The following is a 22214-nucleotide window of genomic DNA, read 5'->3' on the forward strand; positions in this document are numbered from 1 at the left end:
AAGTCCTTTCCTCACCGCTAATCACCAATGTTAGAAATGGGGTCTCTAGCTGGCCAAGTAGGGACCACAATCCTAGTCAGGATAAGTCACACACAATCCAATTTATCCTGTACCCCTGTGACAGGGTCATAAATAATGGAGGCTTTCAGGTGTCGTAGTATTTATGTTTTTATTTCCTTTTCATAGTATTTTGTACTATATTCTTTCTACACAATTGTCTCTTTCTCTCTCTCTCTCTCTTTTCTGGTAAGTCTTCTAGGAGTTATTCTGGTTCTTCACTTTGTTTCGTCTTTCTTCTGTCTTGGCTTTCAGGTAGCGTCTCAGAGATCATCCGGGAAGTTCATAGGAGAAAAGAGGAGAAGAAAAGACCTTTAGCAGGTATGTATTGTTTAATTGTCTCTTTTCCTTTCTTCTCTGACCCTTGTTCTCTTTCTGCTGTCTTTTCTTGGTTCCCCTTTCCTTTCTCTTTCTTTTCTGCCCTTTTGTTTTTTGTCAATACTCTTTTTACTCTTTGTTTTCTCTTTTCCTGTCCTTTGGATTTCCTTTCTTTCTTTCTTTCTTTCTTATTTTGGGCTGTTCTGTAGTCTCTTGTCTCTCTCTGTGATATCTGGACTGTCTTTACTTGCCCTTTTCCTTATATTTCTTCTGCTAATAATAATAGCCGTTTTGCTTTTCTCTGTTTTCCTTTTGTTTTTCTATCGTACCTATATGCTATATATATATATTTATATATATAAATAAATAAATATATATATATATATGTATATATATATGTATAATTCTCTCTTTTATTAATATCTTTAGTGCTCCGTGAGTGAAAGAAAATAACAAAACGTATTATTGTGCATTCCTGTGATTGTTCCCTTCGGTCCCCACTCCCCCTTCTGTGTTATTTCAAAATTCCTGGCTCCCCGTGTCCGGTTTCGGCTGTAGCCCGTACCTGAATGGGCCACGTTCTTCCCAGAATGTAGCTGGCCTTTCTGCTTCTCCTTCCTCCAAGACGTCTTCTGTGCTCTCTGCTTCGGTAGTGGTCTGCGCTTCCCCTCCACGCAGTCCTCTTCCGTTTTTCACCTTGGTCCGTCCGTCCCGCTTTCTGTCCTCTGTTCGTCTCCTGCTCCATCCAGAAAACACCTCCTCCTCCTTTTCCCGCACGGGGTTTAAAACCCCTATGGTTTCCGTGTCATTGTTGTGGTCACGCCTCCCATAAGCTCCCGCCTCTTCCAGGATGATGACCGCACCGTCCGGAGTGCCCCCATGGTACTCCTCCTCTGGCTCCGGGCTCCATGCACTGCCACAGCCCCCCATGTGGTAGCTTGCACTGAGCAGTCAGGCTTAACTTAGAAGGCAATGTGTAAAGTATCTGGGCAAAAAATCATGCAATAACACAGTGAAAACACCACAAAAATACACCACACAGGTTTAGGAAAATATAAGATATTTATCGGATTGAATTAAGGTCAAAACTGTCAAGAATTGATAAATACAAATTGAAATATCCCTTTTGTAACAACACCAGCCCTGAACACTGAGGGCCTGATTACGAGTCTGTTGGGCACTAGACCGCCAGACTTGCGGTGACGGTCTGGACTGCTGCTGCTTTGGCAGTCCGACTGTCACATTACGACCCTGCCGGTCAGACCACTGGGGTACTGCTGTCTCTGCCGGGATAGGTGATCCTGATGGGTTGACAGCGGGTGCAGGTAATAATCAGCCAGGGCAGTGCTGCATGCAGTGCGCCATGCTTATTACAACCTGGATCTCTGCCAGCCTTTTCATGGCAGTATTACCGTCATGAGAAGGCTGGCAGAGAACAGGTGCAGTGGGCCCCCTGTACTGCCCATGCACGTGGCATAGTAGTGCAGGGGTCCCCCTTCCCAGCACCCTTGCAATGCGCACTGTTTGCCGCGCAGACAGTGAGCGATGCGAGGGTGCTAGTGCACCCTGCGGCGGCAGCATTGCCAGCCAGCAACAATGCCAGTGACAATGCTGCTGCCACTTTCGCGCTGGGAAACCTTGGTTTCTACCCATCAGCCCAGTGGGAAAGTTGTAATGGGCCAAACAGGGAGGTAGCCATTTGGCAACAACCTTCCCGTCAGAAGTTTGGCGCACAATCAGGCCCTGAGCCTGGAAGACCGTGTGACCATATGATGTAGATAATTACGCCCGCACTTTGGTGTCGCAGACACATCTAAGTTACTTAAGTGGAGCTGGTGCCATAGCCAAGTAGTCCAACAGGAAAGCAAAATCTGCCAGCAAGATAAAGAGATACAGCTACTTCACCAAAATATAACTATGTACAAATGGTGTGAACACTATTGATGTATATTACTGCATTGTGACACCAATGTCGATGGAAGTGGCCTTACAACAAAATGCTTCTGTCACAATGCCACAGGTTTTTATGAAGAAGTTTGACACAGGTTATTAAATATTAGCTAAAATGGTTTATCCATGCTGATATCTGCTATTAAGGGCTCATCAGCACCAAAGCTTTCAGTTAGAAAATACCATCTAAACATGATATAGCTGAAATTGATGATAATAAGAATCTATAACAGCTTCTACCTCACTGGTACATGATGATACTGGGTTTCTGGGCAACATGACTCCTCAAGAGGATTTCATACATGAGCAGTATCCAAACCCCACAGGTGTGTAGCTGAATCTGAAAACAATCTCATGGTGTAAGAAACACTTTTGAACACACAGATTGTGTTGTGGTGAGTAAATAACTTTACTACTACTATACTGTATAAATGTATGTCATTCAGTTTTAACTATTAGATTGTCTTTTTTTAACCACGGAAAGCATCAGGGAAAATCACGAGGATAAAGAGACTGCAGCTGATGGTTAATGCCATTCATTTTTACTGCTTATGCTCTTCAAAACAGATTGAAAGTTCCATTATCCAATGCAGAGAGCAATGTACTGTGCTTATACTTATACTACTAATGAGTTTGAAAAGGAAGCTTCAGGTGTGCCCTTTAAGGACATATGGCTAGTTACATTTTATATGCTCTGTTAGGGCCATAACATCCTTAGAATGCACATGGATACCTGCAAGCCTTATACTTGTCAAGAACTATTGCACATATATTTTTTTATGTGAGAACTGCACAAAATTTAGAAATTGTTAAGACTGCTATATCATTTGATAACAAAAAAAATGTCTGTCCAGATATAATTCAGATATTGGCAAAAAAAAAAATGTTCAGATAGATCTAATGTGCATATCCTCATAGAAAAGTTGAGTGCATGCAAGGGCATGTTGAAAGGCGAAGGCTGGTCAATAAAGCTATAGAAAAGCATGCCTTCAATACTTATTTTAAAAAATAGAAAATGTGGAGGTTGTTGAGTCCTGCGAAAAGCTGTTTTAAAAATGCTGTGCCCACATTATTGTCCTACTCATTTTTATATACTTCTAGGACAAGGAGCAGAACAGTACTATCCAATCTGATTGTAATGTATACCCTAGTCCATTTGTATCACCAAATTCCTATACATATTGTTTAAAGAAATAATAGCTGAAATACAACTTGCAGCTCTGAGCTATTTGAAGGTGTATGTTCTGCTAGAGACGCCACAGTGTGATAGCCTGATATGCATAGCCAACTTGTGTACCAATGTGTGGTTACCTACAACTCTTTAAAGGGTTTAGTTCTTCCTCCAATGACTGGCATGCAGTACACCTAAGAGATTATAACAGCCAATTATATTTATAATACCGGCTGTCTACTGTATTACAGAGAAATATATGTCCTTTTGAATGCTGCAAGTATCATAGAAAGTTCTAAGAGAGGTAATAAGGATGATCTATCTGCTGCCATTGGCTTTGTAGCTCAAAATAATTAGCAAAACACGTGACTCTGTAACAACGTATGCCATCAGCGAACTAATAAGTGTAGCAGATGTCCTACTATATGTACAAAGTGAGAGCTAAGCAACAACAAGCCTTATAATGAAATACTATGTAAATGGTATGTTTTTGTCATGTTTTTTTATATGATGATCTTCCACAAAACAAATGTATTTCCTTTCATGGGCTGCAGCTGGGAATAGCATAGATGATGCTGTGTTAAGGAAAGATTTATTATGATAAAAGTGGGATTAGAAGTTTTGAAAGTGTAGATTTTCTGTTTAGAAAAAAATACAATCTGTGTGGTGTTAGGACAAAATATCCTATTAAAAACATTGTGATACAGAAATATTGTGTCAACAATATCGGGACTTCATATATATCGAGGTAAGTAATAATGAAGTAAAAAATATAGTTTTGAGTGTTGTGAAAAATATCAATGTCAAAAATATCGATGTTAGAAACATTTGTGTGTATAAATTCAAGTTCATGTTCAATTTTATTGTTAAATGCATAATTAATAAAAACCAATACATCATACTTAAAAAAAATACTAATTTACTCCATGCAAATAAAAACCATTTATTGTAGTTTAAAAGTCCTTCTCAAAATAAATTATAACAGGTAAATTCAATCTAAATAACCGTATTTCTCTACCTGTTATACATTACATAAAATATGTGCCACTATTAATCATCATTGCTAAATAAAATCCTTTTAAATAGGAGAGTATATGTTATAATCATGACCCACATAAATGTAGCAATAAAGTGCAGCAATTTCTTACTCCCCTAGTCTTCTACATGCAAATCCAAGTATGTTATAGAGGTATTTTTAAAATGCTAAAATATATTCAACGTCATCCTATCATAATTTTTAAATATTAAATTAGAAAACCTTTTGCAATTAAGTTAGTGCTCGAAGATACAAAAATACATCCAGGGATACTGTACGGGGGAGCCTTAATCGGTAGTGATCTTCAGAATTTCACAACTTATAAACCAGCAGAAACATATATTGTGTTTATACTAATTGATGAGCATATGATAATTTTTTAGATGTCAAACGTATAATCTTTATAAATCTGTCATTCAATGTCTAGTCAAAAGGTTTAAAACAAGTGATCACCGCTTCTCTACAGGATCATATTCCCCTCCGATTGAAGGCCGCCTTTAATAGAGTCTTGCGGTCATTCAGTAGGCCAGTACAGATACAGATCAAATAGTAACATCTTCCACTCCACAACCACAAAGCCTAAACTGGGCGATTGATACAGTACGTTCACAAGGGGGCCCCCTGGAATAAGGCCAAATCAGTGTTTGATAAAAAGATCTTTGTCAGCTTTTGACCACCCAGCCTCCAAATACAGCTATTTCAGGATTTCGTACTCATTCATTAACATCCATGAGTGCGACCTGATTGCTAACAGGCTCTTATCCATAAGTACTGATTTCTTCTTCACCTTTATGGCTTAAGATTTTTTTAAAGGCATGATTGGAGAGATTTGCATCCCACAGTTCCAGTATCTCCAAATCTCCTAGGGTCTGATCTAAATACTGTCTAGATTTGGCTGTAGGATTCAAACTGATCTCCTTCCAGAGTGCCTGGCAGAGATGATTCCCCCTTGTTGACTGTAAGTGTTTCCAGGTTTCAATGTAACTACACTTCCTGGCTATGTTTTGGTTTAAATACCCAAACTCCAACCTAATTTGAGCTTGGGAAGTGTGCCCTGGTACTTGGAATAAGGACCTAAACACTTTTCTAGTTATTCCATTCAGGATGGCGGTGTCTTGTCCTTGCAGGGCTTCACTACCGTACCCTATAGTTGAAATTAGTTTAGCCACAATTACTTGTAACAAGGGATGGTAGCTAGGGCCATTAAGCAACCGTTTCAGGGTGTGAAAAGCAAGCAATAGAACATTTCCTTTTCTATATAAGTCCTGCTTCTGAGGGAGAAAGGAACCCCGCTTGTCAAATAGTACACCCAAGTATCTATAATAGTTGACTTGTTCTAATACTCCCCCTTGTGTATGCCACTTATTGACTCTAAGGATTTTTTTAACTAACTTCCATTACTTTGCTTTTTTCTGATTGATTTTCATTCCATTCTGCTCGGCACATTCGAATAAATTGACGATGAGCCGACGTAGTCCTACTTTAGTTTGACTCAGAAGTACTACATCATCAGCGTATAACAGATTGGAAATAGGCGTATCATCAACCTCAGGGGAATGCGCGTTCACCCTATTAAGCTTAAAGGTCAGATCTAATAGGAAGTGATTAAGAAGATACAGAGCCAGTACGCAGCCCTGTTTCAGTCCTTGTTTTGTCTCTATTTTTCTTGAAGGGAAAGATCCATCCCCTATCTTTACTGTAATCCATGTATCTGTATATAACTGCTGAATAGCTTTTAGTAGTTTCTCAGGTATGCCCCAGGAGGCTAGCTTTTCCCATGGGTGGCTTCGCCCTACGAAATCAAAAGCTGATTTGAAATCTACAAAACACAGATACAAATGTTGATTTTTTTGTTTGCATTTGCAATCATGATGGAAAGAGTTAAGATGTTTGTGGCCGTTCCAGGGCCCTTTGAAAGACCTGTCTGATTGGGAGGAGTAATATTGTTCTTGGTCACCCAGGTGCGAAGATGCTCCAGCAATACTTTTGGACCTGGGGTCCCTGCATTCCTGCTGTTCTTCATTAGACTGACAACCTCCAACATCGAGAAGGTTAAATTAGCGGCTTCCTTTTGGACAAATGGTGGCTTAGATATAACTCCTTTTGGGCATAGCTCATTTGTTATCACATTCAAGTTATTAGTGTCTTCCTTATTTTCACCACATCCATTGAAGTGATGAGCTAAGTAATCAGACTATGAGGATTCAAAAATATGTGAACTAGTTAAGGTCATTGGGGCTTTATTCAATTTATTAGCCATTTTCCAGAATCCCAGTGCATTTGATTTTTTTACGTAGAAAATATGTCTTTGCCCAGAAGTCGTGACTTTTCTGTAATTTATAGACCCATATTTGTTTCTGATAGGTATTATTGATATTTTTAGATCAGCCTTAATTTGACAGTCAGTTGGATTTTTCTCATATAGCCTTTTGTTGTCTTCTTAAGTTGGTCATGAGAGCTGAATTTTCGCCCATGGTTCTGGTAGGTCTTTTGTGGTCTATCTGTAAGGAGACCAATTGAGAACCTGTCCAAAAATATCGACCAAATGGTTATTGAGTCACAAGATATGTCATTTTGGCATTGGTTAAATAACGCATTTGAAAATTCACCAATGGATTCCATTGATTTTTTATTCCATTGAAGTTTCTTATAGTTCGTAGTAGTAACATCCCTTGGTAGAATAGGGGCAGGATTAAATATAGGGAAACCATAGTCAATCTCCAGGCATTGTTGACCATGGTCACTCTTTTCTGAATTCATAATATGGTACTTAGTGATTAGAGTGAGTAGGGACAGAGAGGCCGCAGTATAATCAATTGTTGATTGGGTTCCAGTGACATAACAGGTAACCCCACCAGTGGAGTATCTTGTGGAAGCCTCCCATTTAGGAGTCTTAGCTCAAGGGCCTCAAGATCTTTTACCAAGGAGATTGCCTTGGTGTCAGGTTTACCTAACCCTAAAGATCCCAGGGACTGCTGCACACAGCTGATCTTGAAAGATAGTTTGGGCTTCCCTTTCAAAAGGTTTTAATAATTTCACATTAAAGTCCCCAGCTACTAAAAACTCCGGGGATCCCAGATCTTGAAAGCTGGTTAATAGTGTGTCTATCAGGGTGTCCAAACCTTTTTTCCCTAATTGCTGGGGAATAAAAGCCCACAAATCCAACAATTGTAAAGGTTTTTTTAGCCCAAGTCTCCTGTAAGAAAAGAATTTGAAATGTATTTAATAGACTAGTCAGGACTTTTTGTCGATTTTTTGATCTAATCCAGTTTATATTCCAAGAGCAGACTTGAAGAGGTTTATCATAAGGGGTTACCACCCCAGATCGTGCCGGACTGTTCAGAAGTCACTGATGATTTTCTTTATGAAGTGCTGCCGACAGCCACCCTAGATCTAGCTGCTATTAGAGGTGACTATTGGATACTTTGGCCCTCATTTCGACCTCGGCGGTCTTTCTTAAAGACCGCCGAGGTACCGCTGCGCTGAAGACCGCCAGTGCAGGCGGTTTTCCGCGCAGTGTATTATGACTGCTGGCAGCCCTCCGTCCTTTTTCGGACGGAGAGCCGCCAGCAGCCATACTGGCGGTTGGCGGGGAAGTGGAGGCTGCTCCACCTCCACGCCCCTTCATCAGAACACCGCCCACCGAATCATTTTCCATGATTCGGCGTGGCGGTGTTCTGGTGACGGGGTGCTGGCGGCGGAGCAGCCCCCATGGATCCCGTCCCCTCCCGGAGGATCAACGGACAAGGTAAGTTGATCGTCTGTTAGGGGAGGAGGGTGTGGGTGTGCATGCATGGGGGTGTGCGTGTGAGTATGTAGAGGAGATGTGTGAGAGCCTGTATGCATGCGGGGGGTGTTGTGTGTATGGGAAATGTGTGCGGGTCAGTATGTGTGCATGTCTGTTTGTATGTGTGCGGGTATGTGTTGTTGTAGTGTATGTGTGCGTGTAGGGGTGTGTGTATGTGCATGTTGGGGGTTGGGGTGGGGAGGGGGTGTGTGTATGTGCATGTTGGGGGTGGGGTGGGGAGGGGGGTCCTGCCATCTTTGGGGGTGGCAGGGGGGTGGGGAGGTTAGGGGAGGACTCGGGGTGGGGGAGGGGGGTGGTGGAGACCCCTATCAGTGCCAGGGAAGGAATTCCCTAAAACTGATAGTGCCTACCACCATGGATTTCGTGGCAGTTCCAAACCACCCGAAATCCATGGTGGTATACAGGGTTCTGATACCGCCGGCAGTCTGGTGGCGGCCGCCGGGCTGGAGACCGAAGTCTCCAGCCCAGCAGTCGTCACCGCCCTGACGGTCAGACTGGAGAAGTGGCGGATGACCATGGCAGTAACCGCCATGGTCATAATTCCAATTTTTTTTTCCGCCGGCCTGTTGCCAGTATTACCGCCACTTCTCCCCCGCCCGCCAGGGTCATAATGAGGCCCTTTGTGTCCTGTATAGTGATCATCAGTGCTTTGGTTTCCAATTGCAGATCTGAGGACTGAGGAAGGTTGATTTAAGCCTATTAATTTATTTAATGTAGGCATATTATTTTGAGCCTCTAGAGGGTTGGGATAAACTATTTGTTGGGGTATACTAAATCCAATTCCCCAATTTAAGAAATAACTTTTTTCTTTTACGACCCTTCTAACCTATTGTGATGTCTTCCAAATTACCAGGGTTGATTCATTAATTTTATCTCCATTGTTCTTAATCCCTGGTAAAAATTCTATGGAGACAATGTCAGTAGACTGTATATCTTTTAGGGCCGGCCGGAATAAGTTGTAAAAGTTTTTGTATATTTCCTCGGTTAAGAATATCATATGGGCCCCTGGATTGGTATTGTGGTTCAAGAATTAATTGTTTACAGTCTACAGAGGGACTATAGTTGGGACTTCTCATAGAGTTGTCCCGATCCCCCACTGGGGCTATCTCTTTGTGTCTCGTTGTCTGGGACTGTGGTGTAAAGTCTCTGTCCGGCCATCCCCGATTTGATACATTTAGCCTCACATATGGTCTATTTAAGAGCTCAGCCTCCGAGAGTGGCCCGGGGAGTTCCACCATTCCCTTAGCCCCTTATCTCACCGCTTCCAAATGTTTGATGGCAGACCCACTTCCTTTTTCTACCTGGAGCTGAGCTATTTGAGCCCCTTGACATTCAGCATGTGCAGAATTAGTAACTGTAATACATATGCCCTCTTCTTCAAATGACCTCCTATGTATCTCTGGAATAATACTCAGTTCAGGTTTCGGCTCCCTTTACTGTGATTTTATATTTGGTGGTTCCCGCTTTGTTAGTCCTTTACCGTTTAAGTTTAGCGGATCTTGTCGATCTTGTTCTTTATATTCCCAAATTTAGAGTTTGATTCATTTAAGGCCTTATGGTCTTGGTGAGTGGGTCCCCTCTTTTGTGTGTTAACCAATGGGAGCAACTTATTGGCCATTGGACTGCTCTTTTTGTTAGTACGCAAGTCATAAGACATTATCATCCCTTTTCTTGTATTGGGAGGGAGAGAGGAGCTCGTCTTTATAATTGGAGGGCCTGTTAAGACATCCCTTATTTTATTCCTTGCTTCCCATTGTTTTTTCTTTTGTCTTTTAGTAGCCAGCTTTCTTAAGAGTAACGGTTGCACCACCAATCTAGGAGTGGGGGAGGAGGTTTGTTAGTTTGAATCTCAAACTGATGACCTTTCTCCTTCTAAGAAGATTTTGATAAACATGCCTTTTCTCTGGGTTCTCCCCCCTTGCCGCACCCCAGTTCTTCAGAAAGTTCTATTTTCTTATCAATCGTTATCTCAGGATAATGAGTAGCTATACTGCCCATATTATAATTTGGACCAGCCCCCTTCCGTTGCTGGGGAGTCTCTTGAGCTACATATTTGCACCCTTTTATCATACTTAGATGCGCCTTAAGATCTACCATCATTAAATTTAATGCCTGTGGGAGCATGGCCAGCTTGTTAACTATGGACTCACAGGTACAGTCTGTTTTTGTCATCTATGCAAAGTTCTGAGGTCGCTTTCTCAAAATGTTTAGGTCAGCCAGCTTCTGATCTATCCCTGGTACTGATTTTGCCATAACATTCAGTAGATCCAACTGGACGTTCTCTTTTGAGGACTGATAAGACAGGGCATCAAGAGTTAATTGCAAGGTCTTAAAGAAGATATCCCACACAGCATTTTGCTCCAGTTTGTTTGGAGTATTTCGTGAAGACAGTGAATTCTCATTAATGGCCTCCTCACCTACAAATTCATTTGTTTGTGCATTTGATGTGACAGAAGCATTTGGGGATCTATAATCGAAAACAGAGGTATCTAGATGGATATCTGAGGCAAAGACCTGCACTTCTTGTAAATTGTCCCCCATATCTTCAGTGAGAGGACTTTTAGAGACGTGCATAGTGGAGCACAAATCCGATTGTGTACAAGAAAGAGAACTAGAGTTAAGGTTTAGTGGGCCTAATTTATTAATATTGTCTGAAGTATGAATGATTTCTAAAGTGTTATTCTCCTTCCGCATTGAGCCAGCCTTCTGAGGACCCAAAAGCCGTGGCGTGGAATCCATACCTCTTTTAATAATTACATTTTCCTCAAGAGGAGGTTGGATACATAATTGTGGACAGTCAGTCAAGATTTTCAAAGATGGAGACGTGGAGGCAACTGGGGACGGCGATGATGACCTGAGGGCCAATTGTTCTAAATCACTGATAGGACCCCAGGCATTTTCGTTAGCTTTATCATCTGTTAATTTTGTAATATTACCAAGAACAGATTTTTCAGTCGCCCCCTCCTCCTTGAGCCCACTTATTCCGCCATGATGGTATAGCAAACTGCTTTCACTTTTTATGGGGGAGATAGGATGGGGTATAACCACTGAGACCTTAGGTATAGAGAAAATCACAGGGTCCTTCAAAAATTCAAATTTGTGGGGAAAGTTCACCGATTTCTCAAACTTTTGGAAAATAGGGGATGTAGGAGAGATTAAAGATTGATGCTCTGGTTTCATTTTTGCTTTCCATTTTAGTGCTGGAGGTAGAGAGGAGGGTTTGTTATTCTTCTTATTCCTCTTAATTTGCAGCTGAAAAGTCGTTTCTTTCCTGGGTCGCATCTTCACCGGCCTCAAAATGTTTCCTGATCACTGGTTGTATAAATGCACCACCACACCTCAACGGTTGAGGGGCACTAGCACGCGCAGCCCTCCTCAGATCTCCTACTGGATCCTGCTGAGTCCCCTAGAGGGCCTGCCGTAGGTCTGATAGGCCCTGAAGGGTCTCCCTGGGGCTGGCTGGGGCCTGTTAGACCTACTGGGGCCTCGTCGTCGCTCTTGGTAAATAAGTCAGGGGGGCCAGCACCCGACTTGGGCTTGGACTCACTTTACAAGGTACCCCCCCCCAAGAGTGTTGTTGCTTGGGTACTTGACGATTTAGTAATTTGGTGATTTGGCGGTTTAGCACACAAGTATGGTGAGCGGGTCACACTGGGTCCCCCACAACCTGCACCCAGACCTAGCTGGGCTGCCTGGACTCTCCCTTGGCAGCAGTCACCTATGACTGCCGCACTCGCACTGTACTGTCCTGTATTGTGCTATCCTTCTTAGCCTGCCTGGTTTACTTTCTGGGCCTCCGGCCTCCTGCCTACCTCCCCACCTCCTCCTGCCTCCTCTTACCTTGCTTCTGCTTTCCAAGGAAGGGGGCCGGGGAGGTTGAGGCACTGCAGGAGGACTCCAAAGGACTGTGGAAATAAATACTTTTCTTTTTTGTGGCCCGCGGCAGGTGATGTGACAGGCAGCGGCAGCAGCACAGCAGTCCAGGCACCCTCGTCTGCTCGCCTGCTACAGGTGCAGATGGCGGACTAGCAGCACGCTCGTCCGAGGCTCGTCGACTCGACCGCGCTTGTCTACTCGTCTCCGTCTCTGGCTTCCAGTTTCCGTTTGCAATGAGGATTTGCACTCAATTTTCTAAATGCATTTTTGCGTATAATGTTGCTTTTTAGTTAAAAATAGTCTATAAGGAGTTCATTTTTAGTTCAATCTTCGTTATTGTTATTTTTTTTAAATTTGTTTTGTTTAAGGTATTTTTTTAATTTAAATATTTGAAATGATTTAATGTTTTAAAATTAATTATAAAATAATATATTTAGTAGCGGGATGTTGGGTTAATAGGGAATAGGGTGGGGAGATTTAAAAATAATGTAGGTTTGAAATTTGAAATTTAAGGAAATAATTGGTTACATATATAAATTATTATTTATTTAGTTTAATTATTAATGTTACAGTATATTTTTTTTATTTTTTTTGACATTTGTATTTTTTGTAAATTAAATTAAAAAATACATTTAAAGAAATTATAAATATATTTACAAAAATATTACTAATAATTACATTTTATATGTTTTCGAAAATTATTTTTAGACAAAATGTAATAATGAAAATCCCAAGCATTTAGTATAAGTAGTTGTAAATTATTAACCATTTTAGAAGGGTAAGTTATGGTATTTATATAACTTATATATTTATTATTTATTAAATTATCAATATAAAAATCTGAAAGTTTCTTTTTATAAAAATGTTACTAGTTAAAAATAGTATTTTAAAAAAAAACTAAATCTAATTATACATTTAATACACTTTCATATCTGGAGCTTTTAATAGTTTTTTTGATATATGATATATAATAATTAAATTAAAAGATTGGATTTAATAATCATTAAAAAATGTATGTCATATTTGGAAGTATATTTTTTAAATATATTTTATATTCTGGTGGGAATATTAACTGTTGCCCCTTTAGTGTCCAACACTTTCTCTGAGTTGGATTAGACTGGAGTGGGAATAGTAAATATCACCCGCTTAGTGCCCAACACCTTCCCTGAATTGGTTTAGATTGGAGTGGGAATAGTAAATGTTACCCTTTTACTGTTCAACATCTTCCCTAAATTTGTTAATTTTGGAGTGAGAATAGTAAATGTCACCCTTTTACTGTCCAATACCTTCCCTGAGTTTGTTTAGTTTGGAGTGGGAATAGTAAGTGCCACTCACTCCCTTAGTGTCCAACACTTTTCCTGAATTAGTTTAGACTGGAGTGGGAATAACAAATATCACCCCCTGAATTCGAATTTGGTGGACCTGTGACTGCCAATGGTCTGGCAGAGCGGACCGCCGTATTACGAGTTTGGTGCTTCCGCCGGACCCATTACGAGGTTGCACACCGCCAATGTGACAGTTGCAGTCCAACCATCATGTACAAGCTGGTGGAAACTGACTGTATAAAGGGAGACATTCACCTGCAAGCAACATCACACGTCTGGAGCCACTATGGAGCCCTTCGCAAGCATCATGCCACTGCTCCTGCTCATCCAGAGACAACTAAATCAACATTGACATTGACGACACTAGCCATAAGTACACACACCTATCTGTATCATTAACCCTTAAAAACTGCACGTACCATCGGCAAACGCATCATAGGGGGACACCACAGGTAGCAGGCACATGTTTTATACAATACACACTCACTGACGCACAGCAACATGGGCACATACACATTCACAATACGCACACTTTGGCCAGCACACACATACTGCATAGCAACACCTCACAACTACACACGGCCACACAGCTCAGGCACAAGGACACTAAAGGCTACACAACATTGTCACACACACTAACAACACACCTACAGCACATATACAAATTCAATTCACACACTCACATACAATACTGGCTAGGGACTATTCCCACATTCAACACACATCAACCTCTGTGGCAGAGAACACAAAGAACACCACCAGTAAACAACCCTTCAATTGACACACACAACACATACATCACACCACAATGGAAGCACAAGGTCATGCACAAAAAAACAGAGAGACCAATACACCAGGGTCAACTTCACAACTATACCTTCATCTTTGGGATGGGGCCAACTGGGACACCAAGGGAAGGTGTCTGCACAGGGACATATCATACTCTCAACAGGACCCTCAATCAACATGTCCATGGAAAATGGGCCTACATGGGTCACAGGGACAAACAATATTAAAAACAATTGTCGTGCACATATAAACACTGGGCAAGGGCAAGTCAACAAAGTGCCACAACCCCTACTGTATGGGACAGACCTCTACAGGAACTAGCTGGAACGCCTCGGACAAGACAGAGGACCTTTTGCGTGTGGTACAGGGCAGAGGACAGGGGTAAGGCCAAGGTCACACAGGAAAAACTTCTTGGACATACGGGGCGGTCATCAGAAGGGGAATGGGATTTGGCAGTTGAGAGAGTGGTAGTATGATGTGTAGTTGCGGATGTCGTGGGTGCGTGCTTGTGGAAAGAATGCTTGTGTGTGGCGGGTGTCTGTTGGGTGGGTGAGTGAGAGCATTTATGTGTCTTGGGCTTAGGTGGGGTGGATGTGCTTGGGGATGCCGTGGTGGGTGGGTAGCTGTCTGTTGAGGCGGTGACTGCAGGTATGGTGGATATGCTGGATGTAGGTGTGTCTGTGTTTGTGGTGTCTGCGGGTGTGGTGATTGGGGTGGAAGCCTGAAGGTCTGCTGAGGTGATGTCTGTGGGTAGGATGGGTGTGCTGGCTGTATCAGTGACTGATGATGTGGTGCCTGTAGGTTAACTTGATGTTGTGTGTGTGATGCTGAGGGTGGTCGGGGTGTCAGGATAAGTTGTGACTGTTGCTGTGTATGTGGGTGGTTATTGTTTGTGTGTGTGCCGGTGTGTTTTGTGGTGCTTGTGTCAGGTTTTGTCTTTGGCTTACTGTCCAGGCCAGAAGGAGATGGCGTGCGGCCTCGGTTCTTGTAGGTCCGGCTCTGGCCGAGGTAGGGGCGACCCCTTCTGGTATCCTGGGGAGTGCAAAGCCACAGTCTCTCAAGTCTCTCATGTGAGTGGTTTGCCCACTGCTTTATCCTGGGGAATGCAAAGCCACAGTCTCTCAAGTCTTTCCAGTGGGTGGTTTGCCCACTGCTTTATCCTGGGGAGTGCAAAGACACAGGGGGTCATTCTGACCCTGGCGATCCATGACCGCCAGGGCCGGGGACCGCGGAAGCACCGCCAACAGGCTGGCGGTGCTTCCTGGGCCATTCTGACCGTGGCGGTAAAGCCGCGGTCAGAAAAGGGGAACCGGCGGTTTCCCGCCGGTTTTCCCCTGGCCCAGGGAATCCAGCAGCGCCGCCATGGGGATTCCGACCGCCTTCCTGCCATCCTGTTCCTGGCGGTTTTTACCGCCAGGAACAGGATGGCGGGAACGGGTGTCGTGGGGTTCCTGGGGGCCCCTGCACTGCCCATGCCACTGGCATGGGCAGTGCAGGGGCCCCCTAACATGGCCCCATAAAGATTTTCAGTGTCTGCTTTGCAGACACTGAAAATCGCGATGGGTGCCACTGCACCCGTCGCACCCCTACAACTCCGCAGGCTCCATTCGGAGCCGGCTTCATTGTTGCAGGGGGTTTCCCGCTGGGCCGGCGGGAGGCCTTCTGGCGGTCGCCCGCCGGCCCAGCGGGAAAGCCAGAATGGCCGCCGCGGTCTTTTGACTGCGGTGCGGTCATTCTGCGGTTCCCGCCAGGCGGGCGGCTCCCGCCGCCCGCCGGGGTCAGAATGACCCCCACAGTCTCTCAAGTCTTTCAAGTGGGTGGTTTGCCCACTGCTTTATTCTGGGGAGTGCAAAGCCACAGTCTCTCAAGTCTTTCCAGTGGGTGGTTTGCCCACTGCTTTATCCTAGGGTGTGCAAAGCCAAAGTCTTTCAATTGGATAACAGTCTCCACTGGTCCTGGAGGGGGCCTGGTGCCCAGAGTGCTTCATCCTGCCAAGGACTGAGGTAGTGGATGTATCTCTCCACTGGTTCTGGAGGGGGCATTGTGCCCAGAGTGCTTCATCCTGCCAAGGACCGAGGTAGTGGATGTTTCTCTTCACTGGTTCTGGAGGGGGCCTGGTGCCCAGAGTGCTTCATCCTGCCAAGGACTGAGGCAGTGGATGTATCTCTCCACTGGTTCTGGAGGCGGCCTGGTGCCCAGAGTGCTCCACGTGCAGTGTTGCCTGTACAATTCCCTCACCTGGGTGTGTGTGCCACGAGATTGGCGAGGTACAGGTAGCATGCTATGCCATGGAGGCAGAGACATACCCCACACTGCTGCGGCTTCGCCTTCAACCTGCAGGTGCAAAAAGTGATGGAAGTCAGGCCTCATGGAAGCTGCCCAGGGTCCAGGTGTTGAAGTAAGCCTCAGCAAGGCCTATTAGTGCCTGGGGTTCACCCTTCTCTGCTCAAAGTCCTCAGACCATATAGGAAGAAGTTGGCACAGAAATTGAAATAAAAGACAAAGCTCATTAAACCTCATGAGGTGGTACTACAGTTCAAACAGCACCCTTTGGTAATGTTTGAAGTAGCACACTGAACTGAGAAAGCATGGTCCTTTTATACCCACGCAGGGGCTAAAAGGAGGTGGTACAATTATAGAAGCAAGACTTGCATACATGTAAGGTCATGTGGAAATGCACAGTCGACAGGTAGGAGGGGCTAACAGTTTCAAGGACTAGTTGACACATTACTGTCTGTTACTGATTACTAACAGCTGCAGATCTTACTGGGCATGTGCGAAAGTGGGAGATGCTAAATATAACTTGTCACTGGGCAGATTTTCAAGAGTAGTTAACAGAAAGGTAGGACAGAGCACATGGTGAGCACATGGCAGGATGTGGCAGAGAAAATGGCTGCCATGGATACAAAATGGATTCCGCGAAATGTTCACAATAGTTGCTAAATACAAGATGTCTTCTGCTAATGCTTAATCTAGTCGCTGCTAAACTACAACAGACGACCCTTTCAGTATTAGCTGAAGATATTCGTCTTTCTGGGATAATCTAAATATTCATCTTGTATATTTATGCTCATCCTTTCAGCTATTTCCTTATCTAACATGTGTTGTGCTTTCATTTCTGTAATATTTATTTTGGTAGGCATACAAGTAGTAATACACATGGAGCAGAACATTGGACCACACTGAATACAGATACAGCATGTGAAAAATATTGCAATCATTACACACAGGATAGTCAGTAGTTTCCAGCCCCAGGCGGAAACAAGAGCCCAAAACCATCCAGAACAAGTCCAAGTACCAGTCTCTGTGTGGATTTCTGCAGCAATTTTATGCAATTTAGATATTGCATCATATACTGAAGGTGAGTGATCTGGAATAAAAACACAGCAACTAAAACCGATGATGCGACATGCACCATCTCGGTCAGCTAATATCACATCTAGTACCATACAATTTTGGAGCGCTACAATCCTCGCAATTTGGAGCTCCTCTGTAATATTCCCAAGTGCCAGAGCTGCCTGATTGGTAACAGCTTCCACAACCCTAGTCAATCATCTCACTTTCCTACTGTTTAACGCAGCACCCACAAAGGAGAAAACCCTAAATTTAAAATCAACATATTGTTGCAGGCTAGTATCCGTTTGGTCTACCTCATTTGTACTTATTGCCCTTTTATATCTATTTTTAATGATGTAATTGAACAGTTTAAAATCTCGGTGATATGATGCAGGGGCCAAAAACACAGGGGGTAATAGAAAAGATACATAACACACACCTGACCACCCAACAGGTAGTTAGTAATATCCATAGATACCACAAACAAAATATGTATGATGTGAAGCTGTAAAACTACTATTATTTACACCCTCAATAGTTAAAATCAAGGTACAATCGCTTATCCCTACTGGAATTCGCCTAATGCTACGTATACATAAATCTGCTTTAGTTTTTGTAACAGAAATCACAAATTGTTCTTTCTTGTCAGAGTCTCTCATATTTGTGAAGACATATGGTATTGAAACATTGTCCGGTTGATACTCTTCCCATTCCCATTTAGTTCCTTTGGTTTGGGGATACCCATCTTTGTCTTGGTAGCATACTTTATTAAGGCGAAAAAGAAGTCCTCCCTCTGTACGTTTTCCAGATGCAAACAAAAGCGTATACCAAGCTTGACAAGAACCATTGTGTGAAAAAGGAAGAGGAATGAAAGGTGTTCCTCCTTTCTTTTGATGCGCAGGTATCATTCCACATACCCAACAGTTAGTAGCATTTGTAGCATTATGAGTATAATGCAACATCTGAATGAAAGTATTATTGAAGTACGATTGACGGTGCTTCTGCTCCTGATAGGGAAGCGTAAAGTAATAGTGATCCTCTGGTACTGGAGTAGTGGCAACAAAAAACTCACGAGCAGGAGCCTTCTTTTCAACAAACCAGATGATTATTGCTATAACCACCAAAACAACAACAAACCCCATAGTACTAATGATCAGTTTGTTATTCATTTTAGCAACAGTGATAATCGACCCTTTCAGAAATTAATTAAAAAAAATCGTTGGAGCTCTTATCCCTGGGCAGCCACTGATTTCTTCACCACGGGCCAAGACGGGTGTCACTACTCTAATGCATGGCTGATCCCTCCCACCCCCTTGCCACATTGGCTCTCCGTTTCACTAACCCAGGGCGGTAGCTCAACCAGTTTAAAAAAAAAAAGTTTCAGATTCTTTCCTCGGTCTCAAATTATATCGTGACACTCCAGAAGTCGTATGGCCCGGGAAGACCTCTGCAGATTCGTCAGGTGATATAGCACGGCCTTTTTCCGTAGTCAAAATCTCTCGATGATCGGTCAGCACAGCAGGTTCCACTAAGGTAGGTAGCACTCTCTTGCAGTGAGTACTATGGACCCAATTCTTTCGGTTCGTCACTCGAACTGCTGTCCTTGTCGCAAGGAGCACCTGTTTTGGGCCTCGCCACCTTGGTTCCAAGCTGCTTGATCTTTCAAAGGACTTAATCATCACCTGGTCACCAGGTCGGAGTTCATGGCCTTCACCTGTAGATCTGTCAGGAAGTGCTTCTCGAACCTGTTGATGAATAGAAACCAAATTGTCGGTTAACTGTGCCAAATAATCATTCATCAGGACACAAGGTACATCATATACAGAATTTGGCTTAGGAACTCCCCAAATGTTCATTGGCCTTCCAAATACCACTTCATAAGGACTAAGGCCGATTTGAGAGTGTGGCACTGACCTAATAGACAATAATGCCAACGGTAATGCATCCGGCCAAGTTAAGGATGTGGAAGCCTGTATCTTCGCTAACTTCAGCTTCAAAGTAGCATTATACCTTTCCACCAACCCTGCTGATTGTGGGTGGAAAACCGCATGGAACTTCTGTTTGATCCCTAATCCTTTCAGGACATACTTAATAACTTCCCCAACAAAATGAGGTCAGTTATCATTCCATAAAAGTCTGCAAACACCAAACCTAGGGAAAAATTATTTCAAAAGCACCTTCGCTGTGGTAATGGCAGTATTATCCTTTGTGGGGTACGCCTCTATCTATTTACTGAAGGCACATACCACCACCAAGACATACTTTAAATTGTTGCAGCGTTCAAGCTGAATATAATCCATTTGTAGAAAAGGTGCAGTTGGTGTAGCAAACCCTCCCGCAGGAGTACATGTCCCTTTTCCAGGATTGTATTGTAAACAGATCAAACAAGACTGTACTACTCTCTTAGCTGTACTGGAAATTTCTGGATGCTCCCAAACTTGTGTAAGCAACTTTGTTATTGTTGAAGCTCCAACATGTGCCAGCCCATGTGCCATCTGAACCATAGGTTGTACAAAAGCTATAGGCAATTTCCATTTATCCATCTGCTTATTCTGCCAACAGCCCTCATCATCCAATTCTCCTTCTTCAGACCATTGCTCACGTTCTTTCACAGAAGCAGATTTCTGTATATCTAATACGTCTTGTCTAGCATTATGCCAACGTTCAGCTTGTGACTTCACTACATACATAGAAGTAGTACTTCGCTGCATCGCAGTCTCACGTGCTACGCGGTCCGCAAGAGCATTACCTTGCCCTATCTTATCGATCACTTTCTTGTGTGCACTACATTTCACAATAGCTAGTTTCTTTGGATATGTCAATGCAGTCAAGAGGTTATGCACTAATTCTTCGTGCATTATCTGCATCCCGTGGGATGTGAGAAAGCCTCTCTCCTTCCAAAGCAAACCAAAATCATGAGCCACTCCAAAAGCATAGCGGCTGTCTGTATAAATGTTCACACATAAGTCAGTACTAAACTCACATGCTTGTGTCAAAGGTATTAGTTCAGCTGCTTGAGCTGACTTCTGTGGTATACGAGCTGTCTCCACTACCGTGTGTATTGTGGTGATTGCATATGCAGCTGAGGTCGTACCGTCTGGCAACGTCAAGCAAGACCCATCAACCCACAATTCCCCGTCTACATCTGGAAGGGGCGTATCTTGTAAATCAATACGACCCTTTGTCTGTTCTTCGGTAAGGAATATACAATCATGTGTTTCTTGTGACTGAGGCTGAGTCACCGGATATGGCAACAAAGTGGCTGGATTTAGTGTTGCACATCTCTTCAGTGTAATGTGAGGAGCCAGCAATGTCAATTCATATCCTGTCATGCGAGCGCTAGTTAAATGTTGTGTCTTTGTTTGATTTAAAAGAGCATCAACCGCATGGGGTACTAACACCAACAGCTTATGTGACAAAACTATCCCTTCACTCTGACGTTTTGACACAGCTGTTGCGGCAACTGAACGAAAACACCCAGGCAACGCTGGAGCAACAGGGTCAAGTACTGCTGAAAAATATGCACATGGACGCTGCTTATCGCCATGTGTCTGTACTAAAACTGACAATGCACATCCATCTTTCTCATGTACGTAAAGTGCAAAAGGCTTCATGTAATCTGGAATACCTAACACTGGTGCTGAACAAAGGGCTTGTCGTAGCTGCCGGAAAGCAGTCTCACATTCATCTGTTCATGGGAGGGGCATTGGAGTATCTTTAGTCAAAAGTGCTAGCAAAGGTTTGACAATGTGTGAAAACCCTAATATCCATTGCCTACAAAAAGAAGTAAGACCAAGGAATGCACGAACATCTTTCTGAGTAGAGGGTACTGGTGTGTCTAAAATTGCTTGAATACGATCTGATGTAAGTGCACGGCCCTCCTTAGACAAAAGGTGACCTAAATAGGTTACCTTTGGTCTACAATATTGCAATTTCTTTTCGTGACACTTTATGATGGTGTGAAGCAAGAAAAGAAAGTAAAGACAAAGTGCACTTTTCACATTGCTCAGGGGTATCAGCTGCCAACAAACTATCATCGACATATTGTATGAGAGCCACACCTTCAGGCAAAACAAAAGAATCAAGTTGTCGTTTTAACGCTTGACTATAAATACTTGGACTCTCAGTATAGCCTTGAGGAACTCTGCAAAATCTAAATGATTGTTTATTCAAAGTAAAACCAAACAAATATTGGCTGTCAGGATGAATAGGGATCGTAAAGAAAGCATTCTTCAAGTCTATGACAGAGAACGTAGTTGCTGTCGGGGGAACCAAAGTAAGAAGTGTCGTGATGTCAGATACCACAGGATATTGTGGTATCACAATCTTATTGACTTCTCGTAAATCAATAATGAATCGGTAAATCCTAGTATCAGTATCCTTTTTCAGAATAGGAAGAATCGGACTGTTACAAACATTATACAGAACTTCCTCAACAACTCCAACTGCAATAAGATCATGCACAATTCGTGTGAGTGCTTCTTCGCCCTCCTGTGAAATTTTGTATTGAGGCAAACGTGGCAATACAGCTCCCTCCTTGACACTAAT

This window comes from Pleurodeles waltl, chromosome 2_1 (genome assembly GCF_031143425.1).
Source record: "Pleurodeles waltl isolate 20211129_DDA chromosome 2_1, aPleWal1.hap1.20221129, whole genome shotgun sequence".
Classification (NCBI taxonomy): Eukaryota; Metazoa; Chordata; class Amphibia; order Caudata; family Salamandridae; genus Pleurodeles; species Pleurodeles waltl.